Genomic DNA, 25,000 nt, shown 5'->3' with positions numbered 1-25,000 from the left:
GCAGAACAGTGCAGCTGTGCAGGAAGGTGTTGTGAGATTGTGGACCTGATGTCTGAATGTACCCCACATATAGGTATGCATATGTGTATATATATATATATATATATATATATATATATATATATATATATATATATATATATATATATGTGTCCACAAATATACAGGTACCCATGTGTAGACATATATATAAACACATATATACATCATATATATCTACACATATATAGATATATACCTATATGCAAGTCTACATATATACAAACACACACACAAACATATATGTATGTAAATACATATCCCCCATATTACCACCACATTGCTGCATGCTATGTGCGAGGAAACAGCACACATAGCAATACACACAGATATCTACAGCTGTCAGTGCGTGCAACATGGATGGGTATGCCACATGTGAACCCCTTGTTGGGACCACATCGCCCTTGTCTGTGAAGTATGGAATGGGAATATGGGGGAGTATGGCAGGTATAGTTGTGGAGGTGGTCAGGGTTGGTCGATATACAGGACAGCCTACATGGGTGGCATGTGACACATGTGGTGGGTAAACACCCTGGATGGTGTGTGTAGTCTGTGATGTGGAATCCCCATGGGCCCCAATATGGACACAATGGGAACAAGACTCCCACCCACTGCTACTCACAACAGCAGTCCACGTCCTGAAGATGCCTGGCCTGGAGGCTGAGCAGGAGGAGCATGTGGGCCCTGTGAATGTGTACTGGGTGCCTCAAGGTGATGTAGCACATCCCCCATGTTTCTGTGGAGACCGTTATGGAACAGACCCAGGACTTGACCTCAGGGGACAGGAACATGTCTGTGTGTGCCCCCAGGGTGGGACAACATCCCCTGAGTTGGTTCCACCTGACAGTATTGCTGGACCAGTACATGAGGAGGCCCCAGGGTGGGTCACACATGTGATGTGTCCTGGTAACATGGGCAGATGAGTTTGGAGAGGTGGTTCTGCTGGCCAATAGTACATATACATGCTATTGTGTCACTGTTATAGAACATATGTCAGTAGTAATAGTCTACACAATCCTGGAACATGTCCAACAGCATACATGGATAACTCCAATAACACAGAATGTCAGATGTGCAGCAAACACATAGCAAACATACCACAGGCATATATGGAACCAGTGTGGCCCTGACAATGGCATGTAGGTGAATAGCCTGTAACAGGCCAGCAATGATAGTGTCCACACAGGGACAAACACATTGCACAAAGCATGGTACAGTACAATATCTACCCCACTGGTAGGTATGCTGTAGCCATACCTATTGAGTTGTGTGTACAGTTTGTTGTCGCTGATATGGTGGGGGGTGATAGTGATGCGTATTAAGAACTGTGGTAATCTTGCTGCATGACTTGCTCACACTTGTGTCCATCTTTATGTCTTTCAGGCACAATGACCCATGGAAGACTGCCAGTGTACACAGCAGCTGAAAATAACATTCTGGTGAACGACCTCATACAGCACTATGCAGTCTTGTTTAGCCATGCTGCCCATGATCAGCAGGAGCAGACTGCCCTGTGGAATGACCTAGTCCACAGGGTCAATGAAGTTGGACTGCACAACCGCAGTTATGAACAGGTCCATCATCATTGTTCTGACCTGTTTCTCAATGCCCATCAATGTGCTGCTGCAGTCTGGGGGGATCACCTCGCCACAGGGGGGCCATGCCATCCATCCCCCCTTGACACATGTGGAGGAGCTCATAGCCAGCCTCATGGCACCTGCCCGGCCGCATAGCCACCAACTACTGGACACCTTTGTGGAGGTGGGTGCCACCCACACACCGGGCGAGGAGCATGCAGGTAAGGCCACAGGGCACATCAGTAGACCACTGTTGCATATACATCCACATTGATACAGGTAGATCATGCATATCTGACATGTCATAGATATATTTTCTTGCTACATAGTAGTGATAAACTGATGTGCATATGTGGTAGTATTGTGAACATGTACTGTTGATGTATTGTAATGCTGCACCCACCCTGCAGCAATGCCACAGGTGTGGCCACCGACTTTGCATCTCTCACCCTGTTATGTAGGTCCATCAGGTATACCACCAAAGCAGCAGCCTGTAGCTGGTGAGTATGGTTTATGTAGATGCTTGCCAATACACCAGGCATGTAATGGCAATGGTATATTCAATGCACACATCTAACACACCTACCCAGAATGCATGCTGTACATGTGCACGTATTGTTGTTAAATGCATGGCATCACAGTGGTGACCATGATGGGTATTGGAAGGGTATGACAGGCACCTGCATGATAACTAACATCCTGTCATTGCGGAATGTGTCCACAGGGAGTAACATAATGGTGGACGACATGGCCTACAGTAGGGACATCTTTGGAACAACACCCATATACAGTGCAACACCAGTGTATATACCTGTAGGGCAATGGCAACTGTTGCAGAGTTACACTATGACATAAGGCATCACTGTTGTCCACATTATCAGCTGGGACTAAGCTGTAACATGTGGTGTTCAGTGTATGAGACACTGCAATGTGACACACATGTGTAGGCCTTACTTGTCAATCATCTGCAAAAAGGCTGAAGGGGGTGTCAGCATGACACACCAGTGCACTGCAGCAGGGATCCTAAGGATTCTAAGAATGGCTGTATCTGCACATAGGTTCAGGAACTGTGGCAAATGTAACCCTACCCCCACAGCAATAGTGATGGCAGTGTGTGAACACCAAGGGATGTGCACATGAGTAGACCTTGCAATCATGCAGATTAGGGGGACATGTGTAGGGCAGACTGAACATACACTGGCAAATGCAAATGCCCCACGCTAGTATACCACCTGCCAGGAGTAGTGACTGCTGTAGTACACATAAAAATAGGTGCAACAAACCATCATGATAAGGGCATGCACACATATGCCCACATGGAGTGTATCCATCACAATCAGCATCCGCACACCTAACACATTCTGTAGACACTGCATGTGAAAGTACAGGACATATGTCACATATCGGGCTCATGTACTATTAAGATATGCGGTGATGTGGTCCCATGTCAGATCAAGGATGGGTGCATCATATCAATAAGGGTGTGTGCACCCCCCCATAGCCACTGTATGCTCTGATGGTTGTCAGTGTAAGAGAACTGGATTGGTCATACATGGTCCGCTGATATTGAGAGCTGTAAATCAGATATCAGGCATTCACAAATGACATCTGTCCACATATCATCCCAGGTATGTGTTGCTGAAAAACATAGGGGCTGTGAGCATTAAAGCTGACATAACTGACACAGTACTACACATTCAGCAATGGATTGTACACCTGTGAGGTGTGGTGTACAGTACATGGCAGGGTGCATAACAGGTGCACAGCAATACTGTGTACATGGGTGCAGTGGTATCCAGGGGAAGGGTCATGACCTAGTGACACAGCACATTCATCACACTCATGTATACTGTTGCTAGCATGGATTGACTATAGCTGCATTGCATGCTGTTGTGTACCATATGTTATGCATGTTGACAGATGGGTAATAGGAGGACTGTGTGTACTATCATTGTGCAACCTCACCTGTATGTGTGTGTGTGCATCCTGGTGGGTAGTTAGTTTGCCTGTAGGTTCACTCTGGTGAAGTGAAGGGAGGTTCATGCATATAGGATGTGTGTGTGCATGTGTGTGTTTGTGTGGGTGGCCATGTATGCAAATGTGTGATTGTGGGCTTGTCCATACAGCAGTACCTCCCTTTGGGATTGTGCAGTACATGGACATGCACTGCCACATTACACACCAGGAATACTTGTCATGTATGTAATCATAGGGCAGCTGATAGTATAATAAGGTCTGTGGCATGGAACAGGCATTGAGAGGGAAGGTAGATACCAGGTATACCCTTAATATTGCATTCAGCAGAGAGGTGACCGACAACCCACATATGCAGCACTACAGATGCATTGGGGAAGTACTAGTCAACACCAGGGTGTGTATCCATATATTACAGTTGTCACATGATAGGCTGATTGAGCAGCATATCTGGCATGTACTGAGCAATACATACACATGACACATCAGTGCATGATATTATGAAGTGAATATAGTAGCCCACACATATAGGGGCCATGTTCATGATGTCCAGACATACACAGAGTGAACACTGAATGACAGGAGTGAGGCCATCTAAAACTGCTACACACAGGTCAAGCAGGTAATGTAGTAACATGTCTTGTGTTGTGATCACTTGTCTAGGCATTTAAAGGACTGATATGTTAATGAGTGGTATCAATGTGTGTATGTTACCAAGTGTGATGCAGGATGGGGAACACATGGAAATATACGTGGGACTGTCTGTAAAGTCACGGACGGGTAGGTATTATGGTGGTGTGCATGTGTGTGTGTGTGTGTGTGTGTGTGTGTGTGTGTGTGTGTGCGTGTGTGTGTGTGTGTGTGTGTACTGTTAGGCAATGCTGTACAGGTTTTAAAGTGCATTTATTGTATTCCCCCACAGACGAGGTGGGTCAGGGTCCCTCCTGCATGCAATCTGATGTTGGTATCCATGCAGACACTGAAGATGAAGATAGTATTGTTGAGGCACAGGTGGGGTTGTCAGAGGCCGAAACAGTGCCATCATTTGACATCCCCCATTTAACCACCTCAACCCCACACACAGTTTCAGTGTCTATACATACACCATCACCAGTGGCCATAGCAGCGGGACAGCTGGCATTTGGTGGCAGTGCACAGGAAAGTGTGGTAACCATACCTACTGTGTCTGGTCGCAGCAGGCATAGCCAGATGTCCGGCAGGGCACCACATAGGCATATGTCCCAGGATGCTCGTGGTAGGGCCGCTGGACATCATGCCCCTGGCAGAGGCGACGCAGCTGGTACCAACAGTTGCATGTTTCAGGCTGTCATAGCTGCGCAGGCAAGTATAGAATGTTACACCAGACAGGGCCTGCAGCTGGAGAGGGCTGCTCTTACATCTGCAAGTGACAACGCCCATGAACTGGCTGGTGTCATCCATGTGTTAACTGAGTTCATGGATAAATGGTCTGGTGAGATGATGGCCCTCATTGACCATGGTTTGTCCATGCTTGAACGTGTGGTGGGAGTGTAGCGATGGCCGTGTGGATGTAGGCCAGCAATGCCAACAGCTGGCAGTCAACATGGACATGCTAGGACACCAAGGGGCTCCCGTAGTGGCAGTACCAGCCCCAGCACTGTGGGGGGGCACTGTCCACACCACATCACAGCAGGCCATGAGCAAGTTGTCCTGGCCAGTCCCGGGAGGGACCTGGTACCAGAGGACATTTGCCATCGTCAGGTGAGAGTAGCACATCGAGGCCTGCACCTGGACATGCCCATGGAACCTCTGGCAGGCACAGTCCATGTGTCCATGGCCAGAGGCAGTGAACTGCACACCCTGCCAGGTATGGTCTGCAACTGTCCATAAACACCTGTGTAGAGCAGCCACATGGCAGAACTGTGTGCATGCATACCAACACACTATACAAACACACCTAGGGCAATCCCATACCTACGCACACCACATCACCATGCCCAGTTCACCTCAGTACACCCCTCACCCACACACATGGTGTCAAATATATGGCCCACCCTCGACCTCTGGCAAACCAACAACACACCCTGTGCATATGATGATACCTGTGCCACATCCCTGTCATCCATACCATTGATGCAGGGACAGGCTAATATGGTTCTGATGCACACAGAGACTGTACTATAGTGTACCACAGTACTGCAGTGTAACATGTTGTAAGGAATAAAGTCTAATGCATATATGTCTGGTAGTGTAGCCATCAAGCAATGATGCATTATAGTTGTTAGTGACACTGGTTGATTGTGGTCTCTATAATGTTATCCATTTGTGTTGTAGGTGTACATGTGTCAGCATGTGAATGGTCTGCAGTCATATTCCACAACAGAGTATGGCACTGTGATGACACCATGGCTGTGACATATCTGAGGTACAGTTGAACACATGTCACAGGTTTGTATAACAGTTATTGCCTGTGCCACATGGACAGGTGACCTGCTGGGGTGTGTATAATCTGCAACCTGATGTAGACCCATCCACATACATGCACACTGTTATTTGGCAACACTGGGACTAGACCCCTACCTAGGTATGTATTGATACTGAAGTGTGTGGCTTCCATTGCACACACCATACAGAGTTTAGGGTGAGGTGTGTTCCAGGTTACATGTTACATGCAGAACATCCCTAGACATGTACAATATGCTAATGGGGGGTGTAATGGGTATATATGGACAATACATAGTGTGACATACCTTCATATACACATTAACAGACACATAACAGGCAGACACACATCCGAGAGACATGGGCCTAGCACTGCTAACTAACTTGACCATGTGTCCACTGTGTTACAGATAGGCTGCATACAGCACATGCATAACTGGCCTGGATTGTGGTATCAATTACCTGTATGGTTGATGGTGACAGTGGTAACCATGACATGGTACATAGGACATATACTGAGTGTACCTTGGTGTAATGACAGTGTACACAGCACCCACATCCCCCAGTGGATATTGTACTCCCTGAAACCCATGATGACACTGACATACCCACCATCACACATTGGCCATGACTGCGATACAACCCATTGTAGATCCCAACAGTGGTACTACAGGGATATGCATCTAATGCACATGCCACACACATAGCAGGGTGCTGCATTGTCATGCTTCACCTATGGGCAGCAACAACACTATCTGTACTACTGTGTGACAATGGGTATTGTAATAGGAGTATGTGGCCTCGGAATGCTGTACCCTACAGATAAACGGACATGCACACATACACATACTTGCCAGAACACAATGGGTATCGCATGCCTATCAACTTTGTACAACACTGTTGTGATGGTACTGCAAGGCTGGTGTAGCCGGTATGGAGAGGAGCTTAACAGGGTACATGTAATGTCCCATACAGCAGCAGCCACAACTTCCTATGGCAATGGGTCTTGTGGTGGTTGTGAAGGCACTCATGAAATTCCCATGTACAGGTGTAACACACAGACACTGTTATACTCAGTCATGCACACATACACATGTGTCAGTACTGGGGTGCATCTCTGCAGGTGGTCAGAGCTGCGTACCTAGCTATTATCCAAGGAGAGATGGGTTGTGTAGGGGTTGTGTGTACAGTGGTATCCTGCCATCTGCCATGTTGCAGCAGGCAAGCTATCAACAGACACTACTGTCGTGACCCTCAGGGAGAGAGTGACATGCATCAGCCATTCCTCCAGGTGCCTCCTGCAGATGGCCACTGAGGTGATCAAGTTGACATGCATGCAACATGCATTATAACACATGGTTAGTGTCTGTGATGGAGACCTGTACCCAAGCATGTTCAGTTGACTGTGGTATTATAGTGGAGGTACCCACGGCATGTGGTGCATATAGGGTGAAATCTCCAATATGTGCCAGTTCTTACACAGCTGGGCAGACATGTCTGTGTCAATCAAGCTTAGGATCCCTGTACATATCCCAGCGGGATACCTGCCATCTGCACATCTGTACAGGGACTGACAGTCATCAGCTTGGCAAGTAGCTATGCAGTAGGATGAATGTGTTGACAGATAGACATTTGACAACAATATGTATGCCATAACTACATGTCAGGAGCCCTTGCTATCATGTGATGTACAGACAGTAGTCTACAGTTACATTCCACATGTCAGATCATTACCCAGTAGGGGTTATATACTATGACACAGCTCACACACCAGGGATACAACAGAAAGGCCTCAGAGTCCAGCTATGCCTGCAGGTGTGCCTATTGTCAGTACTACATTTAGCACTCTACTCTTGCATGGGTAGGCACTGTCAACAGTAGTACTGCCATGATACACCACATGCCAGTGTGACAGCACATACCCTGGGCTACTACCCCTGTATGTAACACAGTCACATGGATAACAGTGCTGTACAGGCCTCATATATGTCTGTGTGCAAGACATGACACTCACATTCCTTGCTACTGCAATGACAGCACATAGGCACATGTATTGTACATGGCATTACATACACTTATTACAGATGTCATTACCCTGCTATGTTATCAGACTGGGTGGTGTGAACTGGTTACCAGGGCTAAGCCATGCTTAGCAGTTATCAACATTGCTGCAATATAACAGCTAAGCTGATTTGCGCACTGGTAAGCAAAGCCTACACTGTGTAAGTGCCCATACATTTACCCATAGCTTAGCACTGCTTAGCTTCATGCAAACCCATGCAAATGCACTTAAAGCTGCTCAAAACTGCCTTAACCACTCTGTATCCTACAGCCGTGTTCTGCCCAGCAACAAAATGAACAACCCTTGCAAGTCTTGAACCCAGGACGCTGTATACTAAAGTCACAACACTTAACCACTATTCCATGACCACTGTGTAAACAGCTGTTGTTTTTCCAAGATATCAGTCAATACACACATTGATTAGTATTAAACAATTGCATTTACTTCCACAATTGTGTAGTACTTGTTAATAATATGACTGTTGCATCACAAATGTTGTTTTAACATAATGTACACATAGCAGATGCATACGGTGAGATACATCTGGGAGAGTATACACAACCATGAGGTTTATACATGACATGAATATGGATATATACATATAATAGGTTGATATATGTCTACATGTACATACACATGTATATTCATACATATGTCTGTATACACATCTGTAGAGTGCAACATATATATGGCCATGTGTACATCTCTTCGTATGTACATGTGTATATATATATATATATATATATATATATATATATATATATATATATATATATACCACAACCAATGTGAACACAGCGACAGCCACATATGGTAGCTAGCGTAATATTACAGTATATGGGCTATCTGATCAACACCATCCTCATATGTGCAACTCACACACTAACCCTACATATACTGGGCCACTACACAGTGTGATCCAATGCCTGTCTGTGGTATGGGGCACATGTGTGTTTGGCCCTACAAACACGTAAGCTGATAGGTTAACATACAGTGGAGCAGCATGTAACATCAGATAGAACAGGACCAAGAACAATGACATCTACCACAGTGTGTACACAGACCAAGGCACATATTCACAATACACACACTGTCGACAATCACCATAAGTACACAGACCTCAGTACTGTACATGCAAACACAGAATGCCCAGGTTATGTCCTTAAAGAGAACCCCTACTATACATAACATGGGTGGCAGTCTGATATCTCACTGGTTTGTTATCAGATATGTCAATAAATTATGGTGTACAGAACCTATTCATCTCTTACTGCATGTGGAGCAGCTGTGGCAACATTCCCATAGCCAATTGCATGGAAACACAGGTTGACAGAGTTGTGGCTGGAAGCACAAGCACAGGGCCAGTATTGACATGTTGCTGTGATATCCTCATACATTTGCTGTTGTAACAGAGTTTGTTGTGACATATGTCCTATGAGGGATATGAGGTCAGTAACTCTCATGTCTGTCACCATGTACTGACTGCAATCCTCACACTATGCTTCTGCAGTTCACAGATAGGTGCTCTGTGAGTAACACAAGAAAAAAAGGCACCACACACTGCCCAGTCTGTAGATGACCCTACAAATGGGGTTTCCTCAGAAACATAGCACTGTCATGACAGGTATTAAAACATGTAGACCAGCCATATCTACACACACCCTGTTAAACCAACATTACTCCAAATGCAGAATAGCAAAACTTACATTCTGTAGTCATGTCAGGCACATCCCCCTTCTGTGTGTTGGCCTGTTTCCACAGTGTACGTTGTTAGAAGTAAATCCCCAATCCATCTGAGATGCTGTTTGCCAAACAACAGATCTAGGTACTGCTCACAGCTAATGAAAAAGCCCAACACCAGCATGATATTCATAGATATTGGAGTGTGTTTCCATGCAATTGGCTATGGGAATGTTGCCACAGCTGCTCCACATGCAATCAGCTAGAGGAGGACTGCAATTCATGCAGAAGTCATCAGCTGATCATGAGCATCACTTACAAAACACATCCTGCTGCCTAAGCACTAGAGAGGGAGTGATAGAGACAGACAGAGGCAAAGATAAGTCAGGGAGGGGGTGGGAGAGTAAAACCTAAGCATGTTTGTGTCACACACTTTCCAGTACAGAGTGGAAAACCCCTGACTGACTATGTATTGCTATCACATGCCTATGCAGTTATTGGATGCACCACATGGCTTACATGTTGAGGAACTCTCCAAACGTGCATGTGATGGTGAGTGACATCTGCAACAGTGATATGTTAGCTATATGGTAGGTGTAGTACACGTGCCTGTCCACATGAAGAGGTATCAGTGTCAACACAGCCACACTCTCTCAGAGACCCACACACATTGAGACACTTGGCAGGGTCAGGAATACACCTCCTCACTAGTTAGTTTGCCACAATACAGTACTGTGCAGGTAACAGGAGTTATCTGGAGGTTATATGGGCAAAGGGTACGTGGAGGTGTCTGGCATCAGACAGCATGCTTTAGTATGCCAGTGGGGATTGTAGTGAGTGTGAATGTGATCAAAAGCATTATATACCGCACACACAGACACAGGGTGCCAGTACTGACATGCATGGGTGCATTGCTTCACAGGTGTGTAGTATTTGACTGTGCCAGACAGATATACAAGGCTAGGTGATGGGTATACCTTGGCATCAGGCCACATGACAATAGTTGTGGCTCAGGGGTATAGTGTCTGGATTGGCCCACACAAGTGGGTATTGTATTCACCATCCAGTCACCTGGGTAATTATTGTGTGTGGCCATTGCTGTGCATTGCTTGTCATGTATGTGTTCTTTAGTCCATGACATGCACAGTGTCTGGGATGTGCACACATCCCACATGCATGTACAGTGACATTTGGAACTGTACCTGGGGTGTCTGGCCCATGTTGTGTACACAGATTGGTATCATCAGATGTGCCAGTACTGGCCTTATGTGGTGGGAACTGGTAATGGACAGCAGGTTGACCCTGCACCTACATTGATAGCATGATACAGGTATTCCCTGGTGTCAGTGGCATCTGTCCATACAGGACATGTGTTTAAGGCATGGTATGTCCTTTGTGGGTCACATTTGATGTCACCACAGGTGTTGCAGGTGTCCAGTGGGGAACATAGTGAAGGTGCACTGTCTGCATGTACATGCCTATTGTATGTATGGACAGGGAGCCATGCCCTCTGTAGTCCACTGCAATCACAACATGGTTACTATCTGTGGGCAATATGCAGGGTACTACCAACATAGCGGTTGTTGCCTAGGCAAGTGTGTTTGTGTAGGAGACATGGGTTGAGAGTGTTCTCTGGGTAATACAAGGGTTGCTAACTTTGTTCACCAGGCCTTGATGTCACATGTAGGGGTATGGATTGGCACTCCAGGCTTTCGGTTATTTTACATCTGTTATCCCTGTAAGGTGGACATTGTGACATATAATAGGGCCACCATATAAGAAATTTTAAAAACCCACTCCACAATGAGTCCAGTTGTTACACACTCACAGCCACCTCTACACAGGATACGAATGACAAACACAGACACACACAGAGACACACACACCTGCCATGTCTGGGATTAGAACTCCTACCTAACTAGTTTATTACACTACAGCACTAGTCAGTTATAGGACGCACCACAGAGATTAGTGGAGTACTCCTTCCCCAAAGGTGTATTTCACAGTGAATGACATCAGCGGCTTTGCCAAAGTAGGGCATTTGAGCTGTAGTGAGTGTGACTAGCCTAAAAAACATTGCTCTCTACACAGACATAGAAACATACACACAAACATCCACACTTACCATGTGTGGGAATAGAACCCCTACCAGAGTACTATATCACACTACAGCATTACGCTGTTATAGGATCCACCACGGAGATTATTGGGCTACATCTTTCCCAAAGGTGTCTTTCATAGTGACTAACATCAGCAGCCTTGCCAAAGTAGGGCATTTGATCTGTAGTGAGTGTGACTAGCCTAAAATGCATTGCTCCGTACACAAAGGAACACACATACAAACATCCACACTTGCAATGTGTGGGAATAGAACCCCTACCAAAGTACTATATCACACTACAGCATTACGCTGTTACAGGACACACCATGGAGATTACTGGGCTACACCTTTCCCAAAGGTGTATTTCACAGTGAATGACATTAGCAGCCATGCCAAAGTAGGCCATTTTAATTGTAGTGAGTGACTAACCTAAAAAGCATTGCTCCCTACACAGACAGAAACACAGAAACACAAATGCACACAGTTGCCATGTCTGGGATTAGTACTGCTACCTAACTAGTGTATCACACTACAGCATTACACAGTTATAGGATGCACCATGGAGATTACTGGGCTACACTGTTCCCAAAGGTGTATTTCACAGTGTATGACATCAGCAGCCATGCCAAAGTAGGACATTTGAATTGTAGTGAGTGTGACTAGCCTAAAAAGCATTTCTCCCTACACAGACAGAGACACACAGTAGCCATGTCTGGGATTAGAACTCCTACCTAACTAGTTTATCCCACTACAGCATTACGCAGTTATAGGATGCGCCATGAAGATTACTGGGCTACACCTTTCCCAAAGGTGCATTTCAAAGTGAATGACATCAGCAGCCTTGCCAAAGGAAGGCATTTGAATTGTAGTGAGCGTGACTAGCCTAAAAAGCATTGCTCCCTACACACACACACACACACACACACACACACACACATACACAGTTGCCATGTCTGGGATTAGAACTCCTGCCTAACTAGTTTATCACACTGCAGCATTATTCAGTTATAGGACACACCACAGAGATTACTTGGCTACACCTTTCCCAAAGGTGTATTTCACAGTGAATGACATCAGCAGCCTTGCCAAAGTAGGGCATTTGAATTGCAGTGAGGTTGACTAGCCTATAAAGCAATGCTCCCTACACAGACAGAGAGACGCACACAAACACACACACACACACACACACACACACACACACACACACACACACACACACACACAGTTGCCATGTCTGGGATTAGAACTCCTACCTAATTACTTTATCACACTACAGCATTACACAATTTTAGGAAATGCCACAGAGATTACTGGGTTACTCCATTGCCAAAGGTGTATTTCAAAGTGGATGATATCAGCAGGCTTGTCATAGTTGGGCTATGGGGAGGGAAGTTTGTGTGCATGGGCCATAACCCATTCATCTAGAGGTTGACACACCACATGCAGGCACATGCAGTGTTATATTCTGCAGGTACGTGTATACATCTGCTATATGACTACTGCCTTGTACAGTCATGTTGCACAGCTAGCACTTGCACCACATAGTCTGTAATGCAGATGGATACCAGTGGCTAATTTCTACAGTGAGTGACATTTACAAATCATGTGGTTGTAGTCATTTGGCTGTGTGCTGGGTTGGGCAGGCCTCATGATGGATGGCTCTTTATCACAGTCACTCTCTTCCACACATCTACGTATGTCTACTTTTGGCTTATTATAGTGTGTTGTCCTTGGATAAATGTCTGTATTCCTATCCAATGTGTGTGAAAAGCATGACTGGTGCAAACAGAGGAGTGTATGCACTAACATTTGCAACTGGCAGATATGTATGGCTCACTGTTGTTTGCAAACATGGGCTTCATTTGTTCAAGTGTATGAGCATGCCCAGTATGACCTTTCAGTATGTTGTTGTCTGACATTGCCTTCATTTCTCTGTGTGTGAGCATGCCCAGTATGCCCTTCTGTATTGAATGTGTGGATCCATTCCAGGTAGTTTGTACTCCAGTGCAGACTTTGTGTTGTACACCTACAGGTAGCAAACTGTTTCTGCAGGGTATCTGTAGATCATTTGGCAATACGGAGACAAACTGTGCAGGGGATAGTGTGTACTGTAGGTGAATGTGTCTGTGCTGCTTCCGCTACATGGTACTGGTGTTAGCAGAGATATTCAGACATGTGTGCTGTTATGCACTGTGATGTTTTATGTCCTCAAGTACTGTCAGGTGGACATTCTTGCTCACAGTGAAGTCCTGGAGGACAAGGCTGACTGCAGCTGTGTCCGGTATTGTGGGCAGATGCCTACATATTCATGGTAAGTTATGCCATTCTGGTGGGGGAGCTGCAGACACTTGCTGCTGGGTCTGTGTATCCAGTTCAGCACTTTGGCACAGTGCTGGCAGAGGTTCCCATACTTGTACATCCATCAACATGACAGTATGGCCTTATCTTGCTGTGGCAATACCTCACAGCTGTACAGATTCACTTAGGTTACCCAGAGGCAGGGGCCATGAGTCAGGACTTTACCCCTATTGTGGTGTACAGGCAGGTTTGTAGCCACCCATTTATGTGTTTGCAGCCAGGGATAGTGTGTGCACACAGCTGTGTGTCAGACCTTGCACATTCCATGCTGCCCATGTTCCCACCCTCCTCTATTATTCTATCCTCTTCCATACATTATGCATGCATTCTCTGATACTTTCCCTAAGGTTATCACCTCATCACAGCTATGTTTTGATGTTGGTCCACAGTTCATGCAGTGGGACATGGTGGACATGTTGCTGTGGTTTGTCCACATCGCCTTGCATATGGCTTTTGTGGAGTGTGTTATGTTGTTATTTGGGTGTCCATGACATAACATGCATTGGCAGTACGTGTGAGACACAGGCCTTTGGCAGAGGTCTGTAGGCCATTTGGTCAAGATGCAGGCCAGCTGTGGCAGGCCATTGCCTTCTGTCAGTCCTACAGTCTCAGACCACCATACAGTATATTCCCCTGGGGTGACAGGGTAGGTATGCAAGGTGTTCATGCCAATACTCTCTATCAGTCTTGATCAGGTGGTGTGGATGCTGGCAGGGTGCTACCTACAGCTAGGGACACACCTGCATGGGACACCTGCACTGCATGCTGCATTCTTTCACTATTGCCATATACAGGTGGGGTCATATTGTACCCATTCACAACAGCAGGGATACGACCAGAGAGGTACCTGTGTGTGGTGTTTGGGTGAGCTGGGTGCATGTGTGCTATGGACACTACCTGCATCTGATGCACAGATATGCATGGGACATTCCAGATATACTGGCATGTGCAGGTACATCAGCTGTTTCCCAATACATCAGTCCTACCACCTTTGTGATCTGTAAGTGTTCGGCCAGACAACACCGGTATCCCCTACTACAGGCCCAGATAATGTGATGCATACCTGTATGTACAATTCCAAGGGTGCATCCATTTCACATTATATACTGTATGTCTGGGGTATTTTCCCCTGTGTACTGCTTGTATATCTAGCCCAACAGTCATGCCATATCAATCTTTCAGATGGTGACACATATTACCACCATGCATTTACAATGGCTTACTGCTAGCATGTATTACAGTGGTGGGAATTGTCTTTGGCACTGCAGTTGTGAGGACTTGGCCCTGTCATCAGCAGTAGTGGGCAATGGCCACCTGGTCATACCTCAACATGCATACATACTGAACACTCTCACACAATATAAAACACACACCAACCTAACACAAACATACCTGCATATTGTGTAAATGCTACAATCTATCCTGCGACCTTGGCCACCTCTGGGCATCTGTGCTCCACTGGTATTATACCTACACATACATATTACTACATTTCTACATCGGCTTGGGAGGGGCACACCTGACTGTTATTACATTTCTAAATAGGATTGGGGGGCACACCTGACTGTTAGTACATGTCTAGATAGTGTTGGAGGGCACACCTGACTGTTACTAAATGTCTACATAGGATTTGGGGGGCACACCTGACTGTTACTACATTTCTACATAGGACTGGGGGGGCACACTTGACTGTTACTACTGTCTACATAGGATATGGGGGGGCACACCTGACTGTTTCTACATTGCTACACAGGATTGGGGGGCACACCTGACACTTGTACACATTTGCTATGACTGTACAGGTATGTCAGGTATTCCATTGCATTCTGTTTTCTAACTTATCATGCTGACTAGAGGTATGTCAGTGTACTACAGGTCTTACATTTGATTGACTTACATATTAGTTTCAGACTTCCTACCCTTCAGAACTAACATCCCACTGCCTGACCTGATGTAGTCTGTCTGTGTAGGCCTGGGGGGGGGTCACCCATAGGCATCATTCAGTGGCCTTAGGACAACCTTTGTTTGTGATTGTCTATACCTGTCCTGCTGGCTGTGACTGTTGTTGGGTATGTGAACCTCCCTGACTGGAATGTGTGTGTCATATGGACACACGTGGCCCAGCACATTTCCTGCAGTGGGTTTTGTCACCATGTGTAGTACTGGCTACTATGGTGACACCCATATTTGTTACAGATCTCATGCTGCCACTATAAGTGTCTACTATCTGCTGGCATCCCATTCAGCCACCTGATTCCCTTGCATGCTCACATCCATACCATAGATACAAGTAACAACACATACTACTCCAATCAGCAATCGGTAAGTAGAGTGATTTACCTTGTGGGTGTGTCAGTATTGAGAATGGTGCTGGGGGCTGCCTATGTTGGATGCACATAGTGCACTCCCTATACATGGTTGAGCACAGGTAGTGTCATGTTTGGCATCCCTTTTACTGTATGTGCAAGTCAGAGAGAGGTGTCATTCCCTGGGTCCCTACTGTGTCAGTGTATGTGCTATGCATTGCCTCTTTGCCAAGGCCATGGCATACTGGGCATGCCTCTATCTGCCTACTGGGGCAGGCTCAGGTTGTTCCTCCTCTGAGTCACTTTGTGCCTGTGCAGGCCTTGGTATTGGTGGGTGGCTGTATGGCCCTGCCCCGTGCTGTTCCTGCTGCAGCTGTTTCCGCAGGATCATATTGTATAGCATGGCATATATGATAACAATTTGGGTACATGTAGCTGGTGAGTACTGCAAGGCTCCACCAGATGTGTCCAGGCTCTGGAACCATGACTTGAGCATCCCAAACACATGCTCTATTATGATTCTGGTCTGTGCGTGTGCCTCATTATGGCATTCTTGTTTGGGTGTGTGTGCATTTCTGATGGGTGTCATCAGCCATGGCTCCAGTGCGTAACCAGCATCCCCCACTAGGTGACCATAAGGGATGCCCCCACTGGAAATCTCTAGTACAACTGCATCAGATGCCAGATGTGGGAATCGTGATAGCTTCCAGAGCAGCCAGCACACACATACATTATAATGCAGTAAGCATCACGCATGACCTGGCAGTTGATGGAGGGGTAGCCTTTGTGGTTGAAGTAGAGCCTACCCCCACTCACTGGGTGGTGCTTTGATGCATATGTGTGTGCAGTCTATAGCACCCACCACCTCAGGGTATTCTGCGATTTGCTGGAAGAGATGCATATTGCTGGCCAACACCTCACGGGTGTTGAGGAAATATACGTGCTCACCAGCATGTGCGTCTGGATGCTGATGCCTGTGAGATCCTCATGATATCTCCAGTTGGGCTTTGTGAGGTACCTGTGGCTAGTATTCCTAGGCCTACACATACCTTGGTATCCACTGGGATGGGTTCCCCTCTGTTAGTTCTGTTTGTCACAGTTCAACAATTTGCTGTAGGAGGTCCCTGTCCACCCTATAGTGCTCCACTATCTCCAGCTCATGTATCCCCTGGTAGGTTACCCTGAGTCTGTACACCCTCCTCTGTCTCCTCTCTGTGAGTTGGCCAACAGCATTCTCATCCTCACCACCCTCAGCCTCTTCCACATGTTGATGTCTGATAGCTGCTACAGCCCCTATCATTCTGTTGTCTATGTTTGTTAAAATTGCTCCTCTTGTATACACTCTCCTAGATTACCTTCCTACTGCAGTTTTCCCTTCCCATTGCCTTCCTGTTTAAGCCCAGGAGTGCGCTGCACAAACACAGTGCTCAGATGTGCACAGAGCTGCTATTTCCTGGTTTACTTTTCTTTTTTTCCTTTAAAACATGGTACGTGGCACGCACACCTGCTTAGGCAATGTATAGAGTGCTAGGCAGCCTCAGACATACCCCCTTACTTAGCTCTGCTAAGCTAAGGGTAAACCCAAGCCACAGAGCTCCACTCCACTTACAGTATGCCTGACACACCCCCTATGATGTCAGCTAACTCCTAAGCTTGCACCAAGCTATTCCTTCTCTTACTCTGTTGGGTGCTGACTAGCATGCAGGGGAAATCGGGGATTCACTATAATTCCCCTCATTTGGATAGGATTGCCTGCTGATGTATAGTTACATGTCCCACACTGAGCCTTCCCCCTTAGCAACCACTATTCACTGGGCATGTTGTCTTCTGCCTGCCATTGAGTGTAATGGCAAAATAGTTATTTTGGTTAGAATGCTTATTTTAGTTTTTTTTGTCTTATTTTATGCCCAATCCCGTTTGCGCGCCACTGCCCTACACTTAAGCAGCCGAGATTGGCTAAAAAAAAATAAAAGTTGATTTTTTTTTTCTTTTTGCAACTGTTTTCCCTGCCAATGGCCTTATAGTTGGCCATTGGCATGCTTTCTACATAATATCCACCCTTTATTTGGAGCTGTCATGGCTCCTTTTTGTTGTTTGCAGAAATGTACTCTGTTACTGGCGGAGTATATTTCTGCTGATTACACTAGTCCTGCATGGCCGGTTTCCAGCTTCCTGGATCACAAATTCACCTCATTTGCATGGAGATCTCCTGCAAATGGGGTAATTTGCATACAGGGGCTGAGTCCGTGCAGGACTAGTGCAGTATCGCACGTGCACGTCCCTACAGGTTATTCCTGGATCGCACGGCAGACATATTGACTGCTGGAGCTCCTGCACTAGTCCTGCATGCCATGCAGGGCTTACTGAATCTGGGGGACTGTATTCAGGGAATGAATGAATGAATGAAATGGAAAACATTGTTTTGCAAATGTGATAAACAGCATGTGCATGTTAAAAACTGTTTTGAATATAAACTATTTAGTCAGATTTCTCTCTTATTAAATTCAGTTTTGCAGTAGACAGTAAAACTAAGAATTAAACTATTGTACATGAAATTAAAAATTATGATAAAAAATCTTTTATTAATGACATGCTGATATTCATGCAAGGTACTTTCAAATATATCATGAATCCTGCACATTAATTGTACAAAGTTGTGAATTTTAAAGTTTCTTAACATTATGTCTTAAAGCACCCTATATAACTGCAGTAAAAATAAGGAGCAAAAACATTTGTATTGCGATTCGAGGCAGATACAGCTTCAAGTCTAAATTTGTTGATTATATTGCAGTATGACTGACAGGCATTCGATGTAGGAAGAAAGACCGGGGAATTTTGTTATAGGATTTATGAGCATCTGCATGTTGTGGATAGATTAGACACAAGCAATGTGTTAGCTAAGTATGTTATTCATTTCACAACAGCAATGATAAAAATGTTAAATTTGTTTTCAGTGTTATAGATCAAGTGAAAATTTTTGATTATAGTTTTGAGGCAGAGGAAGAGTTAGATTGGGAAGAATATCTTTGGCAGCTTAGATTGGAAGCTTGCAGTTTTCCTACACTAAATTACAAGGAAATGTTAAGATCTATCTGAATAGGAAAGGGTTAAAGCACTACTCACTTAAGATGGTGAATTGAACATATATAAAAGTGTTTAATGGCTTTTGTAGAATTTGTTTGATAAAGTTCCAGGGAAGAAACAAAAGCTCTTACATATTGTCTGTTAAAGACGTCTGATGATTGTTTTCAGTCATTTGTTTATTCAAGGTATATGGCTGACTGTGGAGTTTGTGAACTGCATCTTGATTATTATTTTTAATGTAGTTGGGTACAGACTTTGCTATGCAACTGTTCAGATGCTGGTAAAAATCAGAGATTAATGTGGCAGTACTTTCAGCTGGATCTATTTGTGGGGGATTGTTTGGGAATTTTGTGTAGATCTTCTGCAAAATGAAGTTGGTTATCCCTGGAGAAGTCCCTAAAGATGGTTTTATTTGGTGGAGGGGTGGTACCATTAAACCTGTTGTGGTCAGATTTAATTAGGGATGATATCTGCATGGTTTAAGGGACCTTAGGATCCTTGTGACATCATGGATCCTGGCAGCAGACAGTTTATAGTCACCCTGTTCTTGTCTGGTCAGGTGATTGTGGAGTCTTCAATGCCTAACTATAGAGTCAGTCATCTATGACTAAGACATTTCCTTGGATGGCAGCAGACTTAGTGGGCCTTATAAGCTTAGTCCTGATTTCCTGGTGACTCTTGGGTAATCTGTGTGCAGTTGCAGTATATAACAGTGAACAATGAGCAGGTATAGTCTGGTGTGCTGAAGGCTGAGATATTTTACAATGAAAGTGAGCAAATTGTGTGTTTTACTAATTCCTCTATAACCATACAATTCAAAATATGTACCACTTTACCAAATATAGTAATTATTCTTTGTTTAAAGTTAGTTTTAAAAATGAGCATAAATATACTCACATATAGAAATGCTTGTCAGTTTTAACCATATTTGTACCAAGATTCACATTCTTCTCTTTACCTACCCCCAAAAGAAATTGGAATAATCTTAGCATAAGTCTGATAGTTTGCACAAATAGTTAAGACTGTGAGTAGTAGTACCTGTGGTACGGAGTTTGACTCCCTCAACTCTCATTTGGCTACTGTGTGACCCTGAGCATGTCACTGAACTAGACAGTGATCCCAGGTCACCCCTGAAAATGAGCTATGTATCCAGTGGGCCTTCTTGTTCAACAAATGGGCATTATTATTAAAGCCCCGGGTAGCCTAATGGATAAAGCATTGGCCTTTAAAGCCAGGAATTAAGGATTCAACTCCCATGTGGGGTGATATAACTTTGGGCTGGTGTTATGTAGCATAAAGCACTGGACTCCCAAATACAGGTATATGAGTTTGAGGCCTGCAGGCTCAAACTATGGCAGGGTACCAGTGGCCTAACATATATGGCATTGGCCTCCCAAACCAGGGATTGTGGGTTTACATCCCATCTGGAATGATAGAATCGTGATGCGAGTAAAGTTTTGGAGGTTGGCAAAATGGTTGTTTACCATACAGAAAACAGATACAGAGTTTGATTTTTACCTTTGAGAAGTGTGGCTAGACTTAAAAAACCTGGGGTCATTAGCCTAGCAATCACCTATGAACCAATATGGATCTGCCACTGGAAAAAAAACTCAAGTTCTGGTAAGACACTTTTCTTGTTTTGACAGTTTCACAAACTTTCTTAAATTCTGCATACTTTTCCACCTAATATCAATTGTTTCTGTATTCTTCTCTTTCTATTTATGTTTCTAGCATTCTAAAACATAGCAACCTGTTCAGTCAAACAAGACAGTTTTATCATTTTACCACACTCTCACAATATTTTTCTTTTTTTATGTCTACACATTCCACTAATTCAGTCGTGATCCACATCCCCAAATCTGCCATTTCCTATCAGCTATATGCTTGCACTATTGGGATACCAGGTCCCCTTCTCTATGAGACAAACAGAGGAGAATGCTAAAGCAAGACAACACAACTGATATAAAAAAACAATCAGGCAGACTAGCTTTTGATGTTCTCCTTAAAAAAGCAGGATATATAGTCACATAGAAATGAAAAGATCTACTTGAATTGTGCTATCTAAAGGAAAGTATTCTAACTTCTCTGTCATTTGATAGTTGCATGGGACCTTTCAAATGCTAGTAACTCACTCAACCTCCTAACCCGAGTAGAATTTTCACTACCACCACCACCCACCAGATATTAGCTCACCCTCCAAAATCCCACCATATTACCCTCTCTGCAAATCTCTGTATTACATGAGTCAACAAGCTTCGTTATCAGAACTATGTTTCTGTTTAACACCAATGTTGCCTTGTAGCCATCATCTTCAAGCAGCAGTTGTCTCTCACATAGTTTAAACCATGATTTTCTATATTTTAGTGCCAAATCAATGAATTGTCTGTGTCACTCTACATCACTCAGTGCCGTACTTATAATGCTGAGTTGTATGCATTTGTTATGAAATGCAGGCATCATTGTCAGCCTCCTTTTATCTTGCATTGGTTTTACAAATAGCTAGATGTATTCCCAATAGATGATTGTGGGTCACCATGTCAGCATTCTGTTATTACTGCCTAACAGCAAACTGTATTCAGCTTAATGCTAAGTAATTGCCATAGCTGCAAGAATTTTTGCACAGTCTTCCAATTTATATGGCATACATGCTACACTATTAAGCTACACAGTCATTTTAAGGTAGTGAATGAGGGTTTCTTACATTTATCACATTTAAGTTAATAACTTCAGTTTTCCGTCTATGCTACCAGTAAAGTGTCAACAATTTTGAACAGCAGGTGTTTTATTTTCTTTGATAAGATTCACTTTCACATTCTCTTCTATAATTGTGATTAAAGAATCTGCCTTCTCTTTATACAGACTCCTTAGTCAATGTTTACTTTTTTCTATAAAGGAAGAACTATTGGCTTATTTCCAGTAGAATTTATACAATAGACTTTCCAAAAGAAATGTTTAATAATGAGAAGATACATGACGAAACTTAAGCTCCCTTACATGATATATTTTTTCTACAAAAATGTTGGAAGTTTTCCTCTTTCTTAAACCATGTAAATGTGCATAAACAAAACACACACACACACACACACACACACACACACACACACACACACCATAGCTATGAATCCAGAGAAAATGTAGTATTTACTGCTACAGAGTAAATAATAATTTCAAGAGGCATTTGGGAACAAACTTCCATTTCAATTAGCTTTCTTCACAAATCTGGTAGATTTTAATTTCTGGATCTCCTGTTACTTTTTTGTTTTTGAAAGTCTTTCACATGCATAAATTAGCCAAGCAAAACAGCCTTCATTTGTCTCTACTAAAGTTTATAGATGTTTCTGTATGTTTCACGTGTACAATTTGCAAATACCAAAATCGTATATGTTCATTAAAATAAAAATTCTGAAGTAAAATTAAATTGCTTTAGTTAAGTTTGTTATTAATCTTTTTTTCTGAACAAAAAACTACTTCCTAAACAGTTACAGAGAGATTTCTACTTTATGACAAAAATGATTCGGTCACAAAGAAAGGTGCAGCATACATGGGTAACAGGTTGCTGCTATATATTCTTCCATGCTACTGGTGTTATGCTATTACCGTGTGCCTAGTAATATATTTATTTCTATTTCAATACATTTTCTTTCAGGATCATGATCTGTTCATGACAAAATATCGGTGCCCCCTTTGTCTGTGCTTTCTGCCTTCCCTTTGGCCCCTCCTCGATGCTCTTGAACATTGAACGAAGGAATTCCTTTCTCTCTTGTTCAGAGCACACACAGTATTAAGAACGTACATCTGCTTCTCCTGAAGTGTTTTCCATCACCATGTGGTGAGCCAGAAAGTACTTTTCACTCTATGGCTTGGATAATTGGTGCTGAATGCAGAAGGGGGGAGCACATCTGGGAAAAAGCCCATGCAACTCAGGAAACAAAATTATACAACTCCACTATGTAAATCTTCGTGATGATTCTGCCAAATTAAAGAAAAGAAAAAAAAAATCAGAGAAATGCAAAGTTTTATTTGCAAAATGTGTTAGAAGATGTTCTCACCAAACAGAACAGAGTATTTCTTTTTTGACATTTGTGTTAATCCAGTAAAAGGTATCATCACCTCTTTGTGTAAGTTATCACCTCTACAAATAATATACAAATATGGGATTATTCTGTTTAGAATCATAGTCTTCATCTCAAACCATTGGGTGCTTCAGCCTTCACTACTTTTTCTTCTTATGGAAAAATTGACATCCAAGAAATGTTAAAGTATTGCTGTTATATACAAACATGCATTACAAAGTATTGTTATTCTGTAGGTAGTACTTAAAGGTATTAATAGCTATTACTGCAAGCTTTATCATGTCAGTAGTCCTTCATTTACTTTAGCTAAGTACATGTTTGAAACATGAACACTGCTCTGCATTCTGAACATCCCAAATCATGGTTTACTCCTTTTGGCAAACACTGATCTTGCCTGTCATGAAACAGTCTTCCACTCCAACATTGTCTAAATGTATTTAGTGTGTGTGTGTGTGTGTGTGTGTGTGTGTGTGTGTGTGTGTGTGTGTGTGTGTGTGTGTGTATGTAATTTCATATGAAACTCAAAATATCTAAGCACAACCATTCTAAACATAATTCATTTAACCCAGCACATCTAAAAAATAAAATAAATAAATGAATAAAAAATACATAAAACATGTCTTTTTGCAGGGAGTCAAGACTCCCTGCACTCCCACACCCAATTAACTTATATATAGCCCCCTTTATGGTCGTACTACTATGGAAGAAATGGAAAAACACTGGAAGTGCACAACCAGCTGACACAATCCAGCACAGCGTGATAAAACAAACTGCAATAATTCTTATAAAGTTTTAAGGTAACTCAAGCCAGTGTTCTAAAACAAATCATAAACTTTCATTATTATCAGTGTTATAACTGACCCAATGCACTGAACAATATCATTAAATCAGATGTGATTAGATCACGTTTTCAACCCCTTGTGATTAGATAAAGTGATAGTTAAGCCACTAGTATTAAATCATATACATATAAATTATATATATATATATATATATATATATATATATATATATATATATATATATATATATATACATAAATATAAATTATATACATGTAGAGAGAGAGATTTGTTATTTATAAATACTTTCAATCAACAATGCAGTAATATATCAGCTTACAAAAGCAAGAAAATCTGTCATTGTTAAATCAGTCTTACTGCCTTTAAGGTTCTTCTTGTTTTTTATTTCCCAGTGATTTAACCATTATGTAGTGCAGCTCTGTTGTCTTTTTTTTCCTCACTGTCTTTTAAGACACAATAAGATTATTAAATACCAAATGCACAGAGACAGTATGGTATAGCTGAAACGCTAAAAAAACAAAA

The sequence above is a fragment of the Protopterus annectens genome, chromosome 1.part2 (genome assembly GCF_019279795.1).
Source record: "Protopterus annectens isolate FY-2018-M chromosome 1.part2, PAN1.0, whole genome shotgun sequence".
NCBI lineage: Eukaryota > Metazoa > Chordata > Ceratodontiformes > Protopteridae > Protopterus > Protopterus annectens.
Note: the sequence above shows the minus strand (reverse complement) of the source record.